This window comes from Nannospalax galili, unplaced genomic scaffold (assembly GCF_000622305.1).
Source record: "Nannospalax galili isolate Female #2095 unplaced genomic scaffold, S.galili_v1.0 scaffold220, whole genome shotgun sequence".
In the NCBI taxonomy this organism is placed as follows: Eukaryota; Metazoa; Chordata; class Mammalia; order Rodentia; family Spalacidae; genus Nannospalax; species Nannospalax galili.
Window position 1 is genome coordinate 175150 of NW_008347891.1, and position 16974 is coordinate 192123.

Consider the following 16974-nt stretch of genomic DNA (forward strand, 5'->3'; position numbering starts at 1 on the left):
ACTCCAGTTCCAGGGGATCCAACACCCTCTTCTGACCTCTACAGGCATTGCATAACACAGCTGCACTTACACACATGCAGGCAATGCACTCATACATATAAAAGAAAAATAAAACAATCACATACCTCAGCCAACCAGATAAATCCGTCCAGGCATGATCTTGGGTCTCTTGTATTCTCCAGGACAGTCAGAGCTCTAAAGCTTCACAATCATGTTCCCTTAGGAGAATTCTGATGGACAGATTTGCTGCTCAGTTTAGTGATCTTTGACTAAACTTGATCCAAATACTGATCAACAGAAAATTCTTGATAGAATATGCTAAGGTGCATTGACAGTGGCACCAGGACAGTCACATGTAGCTGAACTGTTCACTGAAAAGAACACTGCTGGACACAGTCATCTGATATGTCTCCAGTTATGATGCATAACAAGCTATACAAAAAGCCGATCCAGTGGAGGCCATATCTTAAACAGAATGCACAAAATGTACTAATCTCTGAGACAAGGTCAATAGGATTCATGAGTCTGTCAAAGGAGTCTGTGTAAAGAAAATGAAGAAGTTTTGCTCTAAGTTACAGTGGCACGATGCACCCTTTTCTTTGAGGAGACAAAGGAAGAGGTGGTTAACTGGAGAAATGTCTGGAGTAACCACTGTGATTACCCAGGACCCCATGTTCAATAGTGGGGGACTCTTATGCTGGAGATGAATGTTCTCCAGGCACAACCTTAAAATTCTTCATAATTTTATCTTGGCATGTTAGTTTAAGAGGTGAAATCTATTGAGCCAAGAACAGAGAGTGTACCAGAGACCTGGTACACTGGCTCTTGTTTGGTATCTTTCTGTCACCTTATATGGCTTCCTGTCTCCCTGGGACATATCTATAGCCATCAACTCATTCAATTTTGCACAAAAACCCTTCCCTCACTTACCAAGAGTTAGAGCTTAAGTGTGGGTTCTGAGGGAGTTATGTTTGGCCCTGATGCTTCATGAAGATCCCATGTCCAAGGAAGCAGAACATTTAAATAGAGAATAAAGTGTCCACAGGACAAGATATTGTAGACTATAATGAAAGAAGCTTTTCCTGCTTGCTTCTTAAGTGAGCAAAACTGCATTTATTTATTTGTTTATTTTTACTTTATGTGTATGAGTGTACTGCCTGCATGTATGTGAGTGCACCCGTGCTGTGCAGTGCCCAAGAAGGACAGAAGAGGCTGTTGGATCCCCTGGAACTGGAGTTACAGATGGCTGTTAGCCATCATATGGGTGCTGGGATTTGAATCTGTGTCCTCTGCAAGAACAGCCAGAGCTCTTAACCATTGAGCAATCTCTCCAGCCCTGCAAAATGGCATTTCTAAAATAAACTTTAAAGTTTAATTTTATATATGCAGACAAATTATGAAGCTGATACAATGGTCTCATATGCCCAGCACCTAGATAATTAGTGGTAGAGCTGGGAGTTTATGGTTGAAACCCAAGACTCATAGTCACAGAGGTACTGATCAATCCACCGTTCCTCTCCCTGGATAGGGGTTCTAGAAGGACAAGCTACATGGCATCGCCTCGCCAGCACTGTCTTCTAATGTCGCCTAATGTCACTGCCCTTTCTTTTCCCAGCTCCTGCCTTTGGAACCGATTCCTTCTTCCCAGGTATTTTCATGACATCACAGGATGCAGTAGACAGTTCCTAAACATGAAATTAGCAGACATTGGATTTAAAGGTTGAGCTGGGAGTGTAGCTCAGTGCTACAGTGCTTATTTGGTCTTTAGTTCAGTCCCTAGCATCCTGAAAATAATATTATATTAGTAATAAAAAATAGGCAGGGGTTGAACTATTTTAAAACTCTGACTTTTAACTGGCACAATGGCACACACTTGTAAACCTAGCTACTTGCTACTCAGGAGGCTGAGGCAAAAGGACCTTAAATTCAAGGCCACCTTGGGCAAAATAGCCAGGTTTCAACTCCTAGTAATACAAAGATGTCAAAAAACAATAAAGCAACCAAGAGACCTCTGAAAGTCGCTCAGATAAGGGATGTGCAGACAATTTCTGAAGCAGGGAGAACAAAAGTCCCTCTAACTGAATCTTTACAGAGAAATAATCTAGAAGATTCCTTCCAACATCAAAACGATCTTCTCCAGCAGAAAACAATTATTTTTCATCTATCCTTACTGTTGTCACCGTTGTTCTCTGAGCATCTCCAGCAACAGAGCTGATCATCAGTCTTAAGTCTGTGCACGTTTGACAGTTGTTCAAGTTTAATAAATCAAATTCAGACTTCTCAGAGTGGACAGCTACACCTTCATTTCCACAAATTGCTAGACTGAAGAAGCCTACACAAGGCTATCCACAGACGCTCACAGTCCAGCGGCCCACGGCTCGCCCACCTACTCACATCTGAAATTTGTTATCCATGCACCAAGGCCACACAAAGGAGTTCAGTTATTACAGAACACGGATGGAATAAAGCTCGGCACCTACCATGCCTTCAGTATAGAAGAGTCAAAATTAACAGTGTTCTAGCTCTAGATTTGTTGAAAAGGGAGAAAAAAAAAAAAAAAAAAAAAAAAAAAAAAAGAACCTGAAACATTGGAAAGTGTTCTGCTCCATTGACTTCATTTTCCACCTGTTCTGTGGCTGAGAATGGCTGACCTCTTTCTTGGTTAGAAAAATAGCCAAGATGTGAAACTATTTCTTTCAGGGGGTTTGCTTTGAAGTTTTCTGCATGTTTCCTTATCCTCCAGGGCTCTGAAATATCTCATGTTTCTTGATGTTGTACAGAATCTGCAATCAATTACCTAGTTTTCTGTTCATTTTAGTTTGGTGGAAAATAGTTTTACAACAGGTAGTACTCACAATGAGGACCATGTTTCTCAGATTGAAACGCCTGCAAAGGCTGAGGTGTATAATCAGCTGAAGCTATTCTGTTTAAATAGCCTCGTAAACTCATCCAATTTTCTTTTCCCTTTTACTGTTTCCAAGACCTTTCTTTTCCTTCTCACTTACCCTGCGGTTTGAGACATGGCTGGTGCCATTTGTTTTCAGGAGAAGAAAAGGAAACATGGTGCTCACACTTGGTGACCTTGGAGTGAGCATCAGGGAAACTTCCCAAGAGCAAATTCTTGGGAGGAAAAAGTTTGGTATGCTCTTCTGTTTCCATAGAATACATGTGGCTACACCGGGCCATGGTGATGTAAACTGAAACCAGATTAGGTCATCTGTTGCCCTCAGTTCATTGAGAGCACAGGATCAAGCCACAAACATAATTTAATAAGAAAAAAAGTCTATCAATGCTCTGTTTTCTTTATGACAATTCAAAACAGACACATTCAACATGAAAATGACTTACAGGCTGTGGATAAAGCTCAGTGTTAGAGTGCTTACTTAGCAAGTATGGGGCCCTAGGTTCAGTCCTCAGTACAAATATAGAGCACACTGAGATTTAGCCAAAATTTAAATAAACGTCTCGTCTTATGTGTGGATTAAAGGTTTGTCAAAGAATCTTTTACCAGTGCATGTCTTTGTTTGTTTGTTGAGTGAGGGTCTCACTGTAGACCAGGCTAGCCTCAAACCCACAGAGATCCACCTGCCTCTGCCTCCCAAGCCAGTCTTTGGTTCAATTAGACAGCTGTTAATTACCCCCAAGATAAGAATACCACTCCTGGACCAACAGAAATAGTTTGTGGGGTCAGGCATTGTTTTATTTATTAGGCTTCTCAGATGAGTAAGACCATTGATTGGTTTTCTCCCTTGGCAGCTTGGATAGAACCCTCTGATACAGAAGCGATAGTCTTCAGGGAGGAGAGTTCCAGGTCAGTTCTAGCTCAATTGTTCCAAGTCCTGTATCTGAAGTATGTCTTCTTTAGGAATTCAGCCTTACCTTCAAGCTCTGGAAGGCAACCAAAGACTGTGGTAATAGCCTATGTTATCTGGGGAGTCTCTTGGACTACCCTGACCAAAAGCCCAAAGGGAGATATTTGTCAGAAGGCTTTTGGAACTAGTACATTCCGTTCTAGATTTTCACAACCCAAGTATTATTTATCCTCTCTCTCTCGCGTTCTCGTTCTTGTTCTCCCTCCTCCTTTCCCATTAGAATACCCCCATTTTCCTCATTTCCCTTTGATAAAATCTGTCTCCTACTATCTCCCTCTCTTGAGACCCTCCTTTACCTCCCTGGTTCCTTTCCATTTTCCTATGCTGTCTTTCCTCCGGTGTGTGTTCTTGGCACCTTTGTCAAATATCAGGTGGCTGAAATTTCATGCACTCATGTTTGGGTCCTCTATTGTGTTCCATTGATCTACGGGTCTGTTTTGTGCCAGTACCATGCTGTTTGATGAGTATAGCTGTGTAATATATTTTGTGATCTGATACGGTGATCCCCCAGCATTTTTCTTTTTGCCCAAGATTGCTTTGACTATGCAGGATCTTTTATTATTACATATGAATTTTAGGATTTTTTTTCTAGCTCTGTGAACATAATACATTCTGAGTAAAATTCCTTGTCACTTGTGACTCTGTTTTGTGAAATAAGTTCAGTTTCCATGGTATATAAATGAATGTGACAGGTACAGAACAAATACTCATTCCATACAGTCAAGGTCAAAAGGTATGAACAGATGATGTACCCCAACCACATCTAAAACTTACCAAGACAAACTCATTAGATCTTAAAGCTTGAGAATAATCCTCTATGACCTTTGGGTTCAACTAGAGTGGAAGTCCCAGGCCTGAGGTTCTGCCAAGTTTAAAGGTCATGTCTTCAAATCCCTGCTGGTCAAGGTCAATACTCTCAATACTGATTTTCCAATACCAGACAAGGCTTCCTGTTCTCTAGCTCTGAGCAGAGTCTGTCACTGTTGTTGAACCCAAAGTGGTGCCTTCTTGATCTATGAATCACCCTTGGGATCCCTTTCTTCCTTTTTTCTTAAAGAATAGCACACATTAACACACAAATAGTTCTAGCATCCTGTATTAATCAGGGTTCTCCAGAGGAGCAGAACCTATAGAATAAATATGTATCACAAAGGGAATTTCCTGGGCAGGCTTACATGATATGTACTAGGCAGTTCAACAGTAAATGGCTGTCTTCACAATAGAGAAGCTGAGAACATGGTAACTTTTCAGTCACCAAGACTGGAGGACTCCTGGGGAGCCTCTGATCTCCAGTTCAGGTTGGAAGCTTGAGGAAGCTGCATTATAATGTCAGTAGAGGACTGCAGCAGCAGAGACAGCGGCCACAATAGGGTAGATGCATTCACCAGCAAGTGGTAAAGGTGAGCAGGTAAAAGTGCCAAACCTTTTTCCTACACCTCCTTATAGCTAAGCTGCTGCTGGAAGGTGCTTCCCACTCTGGATGAAGGGCTTCATATCCTGCTTCAGTTAATCCTGTCAGGAAAAAAACAGACCTTCACAGAGGTGTAGCTTTTGGTTGATTCCACATCCAATCAAGTTGACAACCACAATTAACTGTCACCTATCTTATCTGATATTTTCTTTCATCCACCCCTTTCTCTCTCTCTCTCTCTCTCTCTCTCTCTCTCTCTCTGGTTCCAGTGGCAGTCTTTCTATTAACAAAACCCCATCTTTGTTCCTAGGTTCTGGTGAAATGATTAATTAAATCCATGGTTCAGTTGCTACTACCCACTTATCATCTTAGAAAATCTATATTCTAAGGTCTTCCTCAGAGAACATTTTGCTATCCCCCCCAAAGTGGATTTTCTAAAATCTTAAAGTGTTTCCAAATCTTTCAAATTATGTTGTATTTTGTTTAACAATCCTTTCTTCAACTTACCTCTTTTCCTCTGAACATTACTATGAGCAGTCAGGAGAAACCAAGCTGTTCTTTTAATACTAATACTTGGTAATCTCTTCAGTTACATGTCTAATGTTATCATTTGCAACTTCTAAACTATATAAAGCACTACAACACAAACACCACTCAGCTAAATTCATTGTCAATTTTCAAGAGAATATTTTTTCTCCATTGTTCAATAGCGTGCTCCCAACTTCCATCAGATACAATGCCATGAACTTCACTACCCATATTCACACTGTCACTCTACTCCTTGTTGTTGATGGAGGGCTAAGAATGGAGATTTATTTCCAGTCTCTTATTTTGGAGTCCTCACTAGTAAGCAGTGCAAAATTCAACCATAATCTAGTTCCCAAGCAATGTTCATGTTGTAGGTATGTGTTTCAGCAGAATCTTACTTCTGGTACCAAACTCTGTCCTAGCTAGCTCAAATGTCATCACTCTTATAAACCAAGGGGATTAAATGATTCTGGAATGCAAATCCCTTAGAAGAAGGTCACCAGTCAACTTGATTCCTGGTGAGGAATTTTTCTTGGGTTTGGAATAGCATTCTTGCTCTATTCTCACATGACTGAAAGAAGAGGAAAACAAGATCTCTCCTGCCTCTTCTTGGAATTCCATAAGAAGGGCCCCATCCTAGTGATTGCCAAAGCTTAATTTTCTCCTAAAGCCCCATCTTGACTTAAAATTCAGCATACGGATTTTGGAGCCCGGATACTCGTGCATAACAGCATATCTCCCACACAACACCATCTCCAACATCACCACTACAACAAGAAATAAAAGAAATAAATCAAACCAGTTTATTGGAAATATGGTAACATTTAAAGTATTAAGAGAGAGCTGTGTAAAGAATGATGGGTCAACCAGTGACCACATTAAACAATACAGAATGTAAAAGAGGCTCATATGTAAAAAACAATAACATGAAAAACAAAACTCGGATAATCTTTTTCTTAACTTTTGGGTCAGGATGACTCTCCAAAAAAAAGAATTAGGGGAAGACATCCCTTTCACCCACCTCCAATCTCTAGCAAGTGGTCCCCATTCACCAAAAGCAGCTACTACTGGATAGCAAGCAAACTAGAATACAGACATTCATGGCAGAGAAGGCAGGAGTCGAACAGGTAAGGAAGTAAAACATACCAGACTACATAGTATTATGGGTTGAATTTCATCTGTCTCCTTTTACTGTGCAGAAGTCCCAACTCCCAGCCTCTCAGACTATATCATTATATAAAATTAGGGTGCTGAAGATGTCTTTAGTCAAGAAGAAGTCTTACTGGAATGGGGCTAGCCTCTCATCTGACATAACCTGTGTCAGTATACAAAGGGGGGATTTGGCTACAGTCACACCCAGGATAAATGCTCCTGTAGTCTGCACAGTGGCAGCAGGCCTGCTCACTCAGAAGAGTGACGCTGGCACACGCTGGCTTCCTCCTTTCTCTTTTTCCATTCAATTCCCAAGCCTATTGAATGCCATCTACATCTAGGGTGGATCTTTCCCTCTCAATTTTTATTTTATATGCCAGCTCGCTCTACAAATGCTTTGACAGACACTCTTAGAAGCACACTTTACTAATCTCCTAGGTGTATCTCAATCCAATCATCAAGATTAACCATCACAGCATTCATTAAAATTGTTAGACATTTACTAGCAAAACTGATTAATCCATTATACCTCATGAGGAAATAAAGCATAATTTTCATTCATGACAGTGCCTGTCATGGAGTTGGACAGATGAGAGTCTTCGTATTCTTCATTAACACAGAAATGAAGGTCTCTTTGCATGAGAGAGCACAGGATAGCTGCAGTTGGGCAGCATCCCACAACCACAGACTGGGAAGGCTGTGTGATGCTGAGGTCTCAGGAGACAACTATGCATAGAGAGAGTGGTCTTCTCAACTATGACCAGGAACACTGTTGAACTGCAGGTCCAAATAGCTTGTGGCTTATTCTCGGGGACAGCACCAGAAGTCATGCCTGTACCTTAGGAGCTCATGAGGGCATATGGACATTTCTGCATCTTGCAGATAAGACATTGCATCATGAATGCCAGGCATGTCCCAAAGTGGCAGTGTACTATGGATAGCTCAGCAACTCAGCTGTCCTGCCAAGGACAATGAAACCTGGGCTCAGAACTGGCCATGTTCCCCCAGGCTAAATCCATGTGATCACAAAAAAAAGGGGGGAGAGAGAAAACAAAAAGAAAATAAAAGGCTGTAGAAGACCACACTTTTTTCTGTAATTCCTTAAATAATTTTTTAAGGATGGAAATAATGTTGAGTTCTATTTTTTAAAGATTCAAGGAATATCTAGTCTAACCAAAACCATTTTGTTTCATTTCATTTAATTTCTTAGCATAATAAACATCATTCTTGATAGATTAAAAAAAAAAAAAAAGTAGCCATATGACAAATAGGGTTTATCAGGAGAAAGCAGAGTTTATTTGCAAAGGAACACATGGGACAGATTCCCCTCCGGGCAGGGAAAATGTCTGCCCCAGGTCTTGAGCTGGGGTCTTTTAAAGGGGGAGTCTTCTGCTTCCTGCAGAAGGCGGGAAGATGTGTTTTTTTAAAGTTGGCAGGGGGGGGGTGAGTGGGATAGTGGGACTGTTAAAACCTGTCCTCTTTAAAGATCAAAGGGGAAGCCTGTTGTGTTGGCCAAACAGTGGAGAAAAGTCTGCTTCTCTTGACTTCAAAGACCAGGGTGCTTATCAGCTAGGTTCCCTTTTCTCAGGGGCATGAGAAGTCCTTGGGATCCTGTTGGTGAGGGGGGCAGGGCTATCTGAACCTTAATAATTCTTCTTCCAGAATAACTTCTACAGATTCTCAAATATGTTCTATTTTCCAAATTCTGTATCAGATAAATGAAGATTTCCAGGTAGTTTTGTTTACTTTTCTTTTCCTTCCTTCCTTCCTTCCTTCCTTCCTTCCTTCCTTCCTTCCTTCCTTCCTTCTCTCTCTCTCTCTCTCTCTCTCTCTCTCTCTCTCTCTCTCTCTCTCCCACCAATACCCCCTTCCCTAGTCCCTCCATTTACTAATAGGATACACAGAATCAAATACTAAGCCTGCTTTAATAAAATATTCAAGACAATTTTATTATTGATCTTATCCATTCATATTTTCCCTTATTTTTACATTACATATATTTTGCACATGATATAGTGTATAATCAATAAGGTACTTCAAATTCTTTGGGAAAGGAAATAATTGATAAACAAATAAATATAAAAATAAAGTTCACTTCGTAGCAAAAATTTTCTCAAGCTAAATTAACACAGAGTCTGAAACAAGAATGTCTAGGTTCAAATCCTAATCCTCTCAGTTTCTGTGAGAATTTAGGGCACATTTTCTGAGTGTCAGGCTTCCCACATGAGACATGAAATTAACAATAATACTTCCCATGTGGTCAATGTGAGGATTCAGTTAGATGTTGTAACTTAGAACTTTGTTTGACATGTAATGCAGTAAGATACCATCACTACATGCAATGTAGTAAGTACTACATATTATTAATGTTGCACTTTCTGTATCAAACCACATAATGCAATGCTTCAGCTTAGAAATGATATCCAAACAAATCATACAGGCTGGGAATTGTAAAAGGTTGTTTGAAAACAATGAATAATTTGTAATCCAAAGGAAATTTAGACATTATCTAGCACAATCCCATTATTTTACACGTAGAAAAGCTTGGGTTCTTAAAAGTTTGGGAGGTTTGCTCGGATCCCCTGTACCTAGGAAGTGGCTCCAGACACAGAGGCAGATCAGCTAAGCTAAGTAGCAGAAGCTGAGCCCCCACCACGGGTAAGTGACTATCCTTCTCTAGCTCTCCAGTTGAGAAAAAAAAAAAAGAAAGAAAAGAAAAGAAAAGAAAAAAAACATTGAGTCATTTTCCAAAGTCTTTCCCATTTCTCACAATTTGCAGTTCTGGTCACTGCCATTTATTTGGGCACATGCCTGGTACTGAATTAGAAACATTTGTGATGTGCTCTAAACAGAGCTTTGAGAAGTCAGAACAAGGTGTAATATTTCCTATATCCAGACTTTGACCCTCCTTTCTTGGTGTTCTTTCCCAGTCTTTGCAATGTAGAAATATCTTTGAGATAATTCCAACTCTATTGGTTAAGGAATCAGTTGTTCTAACTCCTCAGACTGATCCTCACATACCCCAGGACAGTCCCAAATAAATGCAATCTCTATTCCACAGTTACACAGTCCTTGCATGAATGCAGCTAGCAAATCATGATACATACTAGCAAGGTCACCAGTGCCTTTGGAAGCCAGCAGGGAACAAAGTATTTTGGTCCAAGACAGATCATCATCTCTCCAAACCCAAGTCATTAATTCACTCAGAAGATATTTGTGGGTCTCTTTGAGTGATAGGCTTCTGTTAGGCACTTAGAGAACTTACAGGTTAAGTAGTTCTCATAGAGCAGTGACTCAGTCATGCCCAAAATGCAGCTACAAATAGTAAATGTATGGAAGAAAAACTTCATAGAGTTTTACAAGTAGAGTATGGTGGAATATTTTCCTCCTCCCCTCCAAATGCCGAAGACACATTGTCTATGTCACAGGAATTGAGCGTAAGGCTGGGGACCTAGGGTCAGGGGGCTGGCACAGCTCCAGACAGTAGGGTCAACCTGTAAAAGGCCCTTGGTGTGAGTACAAGAGAAATGGAGGATGACCTCGACACCAAGGCACAAGGAATCACAAAATCTGGAGAGGGCTCATCGGGGGTTTATTTAAGGATAACTCAGGAATGGAGGATGACCTGAAAACTAAGGCACAAAATACACAGACTCTGCATGGAGCTCATCGTAACATCGTTTAAGGCTAGCTCTGAGGAGCAGGTTTCTTAGTCATAATTCAAACCTCCCTTTGTGGCTTTTCCTGAATTTTATCTGGCACATGGAAAACACCTCCATGGGCTTGGTTGAGCCCCTTCTTACTTCAAATTGCATGAAAACACTGCCAGAAATCTTAACTAAAGCTATTGTAATGTCTCTTTCCAAACAATTTCCCATTTCCTCCTAGCACCTGCTTAGATGATGCCGTTACCATCATCATTAACCTAGGATAATACGATCACACTGATACACATTTCCCCAGATTGTTATCTATTTTTCCAGGTGGCATATGTTGAGTAGGAATGACTGTGGAGATTACCTGCTGTCCGTGCATCGATGGCATACTGTGTCTTTTGAGAGAATTTTCAGCAGGGAAACTAACGTTTCATTTCTGATTTTTTCCCAAAACTTAAAGAGCAGCAGAAGTAACTATGTGTGAACATATGTGCATATTCATGTGTTGGTGCACATAGGTATGTATGCGTGTGGAAACCAGAAGATAACCTCAGGTGTAATCCATCAGCCTTTGTCCCCTTTTGTGAGACCAGGTTTCTCACTGGCCTGGAATTTGCTAAATAGGATAGGCTGGCTAGCCAGCAAACTATGGGATCTTTCTATCTCGGTCTCCAGCTTTGGGATTATAAACATGTATCTTTTTATTTTCTGTGCGTGGAGATTGAACTTAGGCCCTTTAGTGATGGAGTCATCTCTCCAGCTCCTAGAAGTAACTTTTAAATTAAATGTTTATAGATATAGACACACACACACTTATTTTATGGAAATAATCTCATATGGAAATAATCACATATTCAGTAGTGAATGGGAAAGTTTTTGAAAGGAACCCTCATTTCTTGGTTACACCAGTACAAAAGGGTGCACTTCACAGAAGTGCTTGGATGACTCCTTCCTCTCCTCTCTGTTCTAAATGCCTTTCCTTAGATTATTACAAAGAGAATGCCACAAAACAGAGCTATGACATTTCTCCCTGGAGTGACAATTGGATTGTAAATTTTCACATCTGTTTTTGAAGTTGAGTAACCAAGGTTACAAACATGAAAAGGAGATGATGTGAAGGAGGAGTGATTTGCACAAAAGAACTGATGACAGATAGAATAGAGCCTGAAAATTGTAGGGTTTAAAAACCCAACAATAAATTACAATAAAATGACCTACATTTTACTGCTGTTATGGAAATCATCATTACGCCATTCTAGGTTAGTTGGCGTAGATGCAACATTTGATTAAATGGCAGCACATGAAACTGCTTAGAATCCTGGACGGGTCTGAGAACCATCAAAGATGTGGCCGTTCAAACCCAGCTGCGCTCTTTATAGCTTCCGTGTTTCTTTTCCTTTCAGTTTGTTCTACTTATTTGAACAGTAGCAACGTGTCATATGTGCGTTCATGCCCCACAATCCTCAGTTCCCAGTGGATTCTTCATTTTTACCACTGAACACCTCGGCTGAGAAACTGACATTTTGAATAATATTTTTATTCTTGGAAAATTTCATACATGTATAAAATGTATTTTCTAAGTAAAATACTTTTATTTCTTCTTCCACAACTTCATACATGTAAACAATGCATCTTGAGCATATCCATCCCCAACTCTCACGTCCCAGGGTCCCCCAACTTGCCCTCCCACTTCTCGCAGGCACCCCAACATGCCCCTTTCTGCTCTGTGTTCCCGCCTAGTTCTTTTGTTAATAACTGAGTTCCATCGGTTATGCCTGCTGGAATGTTAAATCTTTCTGACTTGATCATGTTCAGATGATTAGAGCTGCAGGTGAGTTCCTGAGCGCAATGGCCACATCAAGTCCTGGTGGCATTTCCCACACTCTTCCCCATCTTCTGGCTCTTAGGTTCTTTCTGCCACTCTTCCGTGAGGTTCCTAAGCCTTGGCGGAGGGTGGGGGGCTTGATAGACTTTAAAATGAAACTGCTTCTTGATACTGATGTCCCTTTTAGCAACGAACATTCAAGAGACACTTATTGTCAGCAATTTGACCACTTAAGTGTCTCTGCACTAACAGCCGACCACCATAGGGGAGGTTTATCTGGCCGACACTGGGAGCAGTACAATCTATGGATGTAAGCATAATACTTAGAAGGCAGTTTGGCAACACATCTATTTAGTAAAACAATAGTAGCAGGTTCCTCCCTAGGCCTGTGACTTCTCAGAGTGGGCTTTTGACCAGGTTTAGAGGGCCAGGCCCGAATTCCTTCGTGCTGTGGAGCAGGCCTCAAATACAGTCCTAAAGCAGCTGTTTAGCACCATCCCTGCCTCCCTGCCTCTATTTCAACAGTGTGCACATCTTGCCTTGCATGTCAGTATTGTAGCATGCAGGGTCGGCTACAGTTATACCACTGGTGTCTTTTCTCCCACAGCATCCTGCATAACACACACTGGCACTATCTAAAATAATAGTATTATTAGGTGCTCACACTCCCAATAACGTAAAGATCATTTCTGTCTTGTCATAGAAAACACTCTCCATGTAAAAATTACCAGTATCTGACTGTCTACCTTTGTTTAAGTGAGAGAAATCAGTCTCTCTAGGCCTCAATGTTCTGATCTGAAAAACATTTCTAACACCACATGTATTAAAACATATAAAGCCCGGGACTGGAGAGATGACTCAGCAGTTAAGAGCACTGGCTACTCTTGCAGAAGACCCAGGTTCAAATCCCACCACCCAGTGGCATCTAATAACCATCTGTAACTCCAGTTCCAGGGGACTGAACATCCTCTTCCGGCCTGTGTGAGCATTGCATGACACAGGTGCACTTACACACATGCAGGCAACACACTCATACAACATAACATAAAAATAATAAATTTTTTTAAATATAAAACCCAAGATATTAGTTTGCTAGATTTTTCTTCTTTTTTTTTTTCCTCCTCTACCTTTCTGGAATAACGAAGACTTTGGAGTGGGCTCCAACCTGTAATTTATCTCATGAGGAAAGGTGTTTCCAAGACAGGTATGGCCCAGAAGACAGATAGGTACGGAAGCATCTTCCTGACTTGCCCAGATGACCGTGCACTGTAGTGGTCATTGGCCAAGGGTGTTTCTTCACGTAAGTGGCTAGATAAGGTGTCAGACTCAAAGGTCAGAACAACTCTGCAGGACATTTAGCAAATGCTTCACCTCTCCACACCAATTTCCCTCAAATACAGATAAAGATAATGATAGTTCAGTCCCCTGTGCCTATGGCTTTTGTGAGGCAAAGAGTTGGAACATGACATATGCACTCAATTATTTGCTTCAAATTTTATCTCATTTAAATCTTAATATAATTCTGACTTAACATTTAGATTTCCAATTGACATTGTAGAGAAGAAAGATTTACTGACATTTTCTCATTAGACAGTAGTTTCTAAGGAAATAACCCAGGGAACACATTTTTGACATTCTGAAGAGTTCAAATGGAACTGAACCACTTTGGGTGTCTCTCCCAGCACAAAGTTGCTGCTGGGACTAAGATATTACTAATGGCGAGACCAGCAAGAGCTGACCAGGTTAGAAGTGCTGTGTCCTCCGGTTTGAGCCAAAACCCAGTCTGCTGGAAAAGTCTTTCAAGATACGAGAAAATGTTTGCAGGGTGAGGCCATTTCTGGAGTCTTCGTGGAGCAGACTCAGATTCAACCCAGGAGATCAAGAGGCCACATGAGAAAATGTTTGCAGGGTGAGGCCATTTCTGGAGTCTTCGTGGAGCAGACTTCAGAATGACAACATCCTGGACACAGGTATAGATGCTTCCTAGTCATTATAGATTTCCTTAAGGTCTTAAACATCAATTTTTTTCTTTTCTTTCTATACTAAATTTTTGCAAATTTCATGGACTATAATTAGATCACATTAAAACCTCCTCCCCTATCTGCACCCTTCTTATAGCCCTCCCACTGCTGTCCATGTACTTTGTCATATGTGTTAAGGTCTATGGAGCCAAGTTTGTATCCCCAATGTTCTTTGATGTGTGTCCATCCACTGGAGCCTGGTTAACCTATCTAGTGCCACATCCTTAAAGAAGACCAACTCTCCCTTTCCCAGCATTTATCAGCAACCAATGGTTCCTCAGCTAAAGTTGGGGCTTCCTACCCACCTAAACATCAACCTTTCATCCACAATCAGTGCATAATAGCTTATTAATAGGGTTCTGACTGTATTTGGTGGCATGATGTAGTTAATGCATCATTCTCTTATCATTGTGTTTCTGTTAGGAAAATAGAAGCAACTGGAGATATGTTAAACAAATAAGTCAGATTCAGAAAGACAAATATCCCATTTCTCTCATTTATGGATCCTGGATTATACAAAGCTACATAAAATCATATCTGTCCATAGCTCATGAAAGTAGAATAACACCGTGTGGGGGAATGAGTGGGATTAGAAATGAACAAGAAGGGACTGGATGTGGGTGAGATACACAGTATAATGTCTACAAATGCCTCTGTGAAGCCCATCACTTTGTACAGTGAGTATATACAAATGAAAGTTCATATTGAAAAAAGCCCATCTTCCCTCTCTTCTGTTTGACCATCACGTCAGCCATTGTCCTGGATCTAGTCCCATGACCTAGAGAGTGCACTGCATTAAGCATGAATGAACTAGCCCATCCTCCCTCTCTTCTGTTTGACCATCATGTCAGCCATTGTCCTGGATCTAGTCCCATGACCTAGAGAGTGCACTGCATTAAGCATGAATGAACTAGCCCATCTTCCCTCTCTTCTGTTTGACCATCACGTCAGCCATTGTCCTGGATCTAGTCCAATGACCTAGAGAGTGTGCTGCATTAAGCATGAATGAACTAGCCCATCCATCACCATCTTGGTCCCAACTGCATTTCTAAGAAATATCCAGAGAGAGCCCCAGAAATATTTATCCAAGTTCTTTTTCTAGTATATACTGAAACTTTAAAGAAAGCTTTAAGGGATCTTTAAAGAAATACATGTCACTCCAGATCCCATATCTTTAGACAATTCTCTGGAACAGCCACAAATGGAGGACAGACACAGTTCAGTGTCACTTGGCTCTGCCTACAAACAGACCAACATTAACATTTCCAAAATTGTTAAGCTGAAAGGAACTGCAAAGCTCAACTTTTCAGAGGAATAAAAGTATAAAAACTTTTCTAAGTCCTCTGACAGGAGCCCACTTCAGGGAGAAAAAGGCAATTTATAAAAAAGAAAAGAAAAGAAAAGAAACTTTAATCCTAATCTAACAAAGTCTGACCTTTAAAGAAAGAATTGAATAACCAGTCTGGAAAGTCGTCTGCAGTAATAAACTCCCCCGGTTCTACATAAATTCTTACGTTGCTGGCCAATTCAGTACTGGTCGGGGCTTATCTGAACAGAGAAGTCCTGGAGCTGATTTTTAAATACTGGCAAAAGACGTTCTTACTCAGCAAGGCAAAGGAATATGACTCTTCAGTGTGGTACAAGAGAGGACCTAACCACATGACCTTGATCTGCAGACACAGCAACGTCTCACAATCCCAACATTACTGGCAAATCCCAAATTCTGGCCTTCAAAGGATTCTTCTCTTTGTGAAGTGGGGATTTAAGTTGGATCATATTAAGATGCTTGGAAACACCAGTTCCTCCTTTCCCAAATAACAAGGGGCACCACAAGGGAATTCTGGGCATTGGCTTAGAGTAGGGTTGGCTTGGCCTGGGAAACTTGGCTTCAAAGAGTTGGCTAATGTAACACACATAAAGGGACCCTCCTGTCTGCTCTAAGCTGTATTTCTTAAATTCCCCAGCTACTTTCCCTTTACAATCCCATTTCCATCAGCAGACAACTGTAAAGAGTAATGGCCAGACAATGATACAACAAAAATAAATGGAAGATGAGGAAGACAAATTCAAGGGACTTTTGTCTCTTTATAAAGGCTTGTGTATTGCAAAGTCATGTCAAATTTATCTCTTTCAATTATATGTGTTTGTGCACATGTGCGCCATTACCCATGGAGGCCAGAAGAGCGCATCAGATCCCTCGAAGCTGGAATTAGTCACAGGCAGTAGTGAGTCACTCAAATGGTTCTGGAAGCAGAACTCAGGTTCTGTACAAGAACAGCAAGCACTTTAAACTGAGCCATCTCTTCTTCAGTACCCCGCCCACAGGTTAATTTTCTATCACAAAGAGTTTTACTTTTGCTTTTGCTTTTACTTTTTCAGTTAAGACTTTGCTGCGAAGTTCAGACTCACCTAGAACTCAGTTTGGAGCCCAGGTTGGTCTCATACTCAAAATCCTCTTGCCTTAGCAAACCAGGTATTGGGATTACTGGAGTATGCCATTATACCAAAA

General features: G+C 40.9%; 1 long non-coding RNA gene across 1 annotated transcript in view; it reads right to left on the minus strand.

The window, feature by feature from the left end:
* LOC115072279 overlaps window positions 1-230 on the minus strand; it is an 11376-nt gene extending 11146 nt beyond the window's left edge. Inside the window, exon 1 of the long non-coding RNA XR_003851328.1 lies at window positions 126-230. This is a non-coding gene — a long non-coding RNA (uncharacterized LOC115072279). The remainder of the gene's footprint in view (window positions 1-125) is intronic.
* Between the last annotated feature and the right edge of the window lie 16744 nt (window positions 231-16974).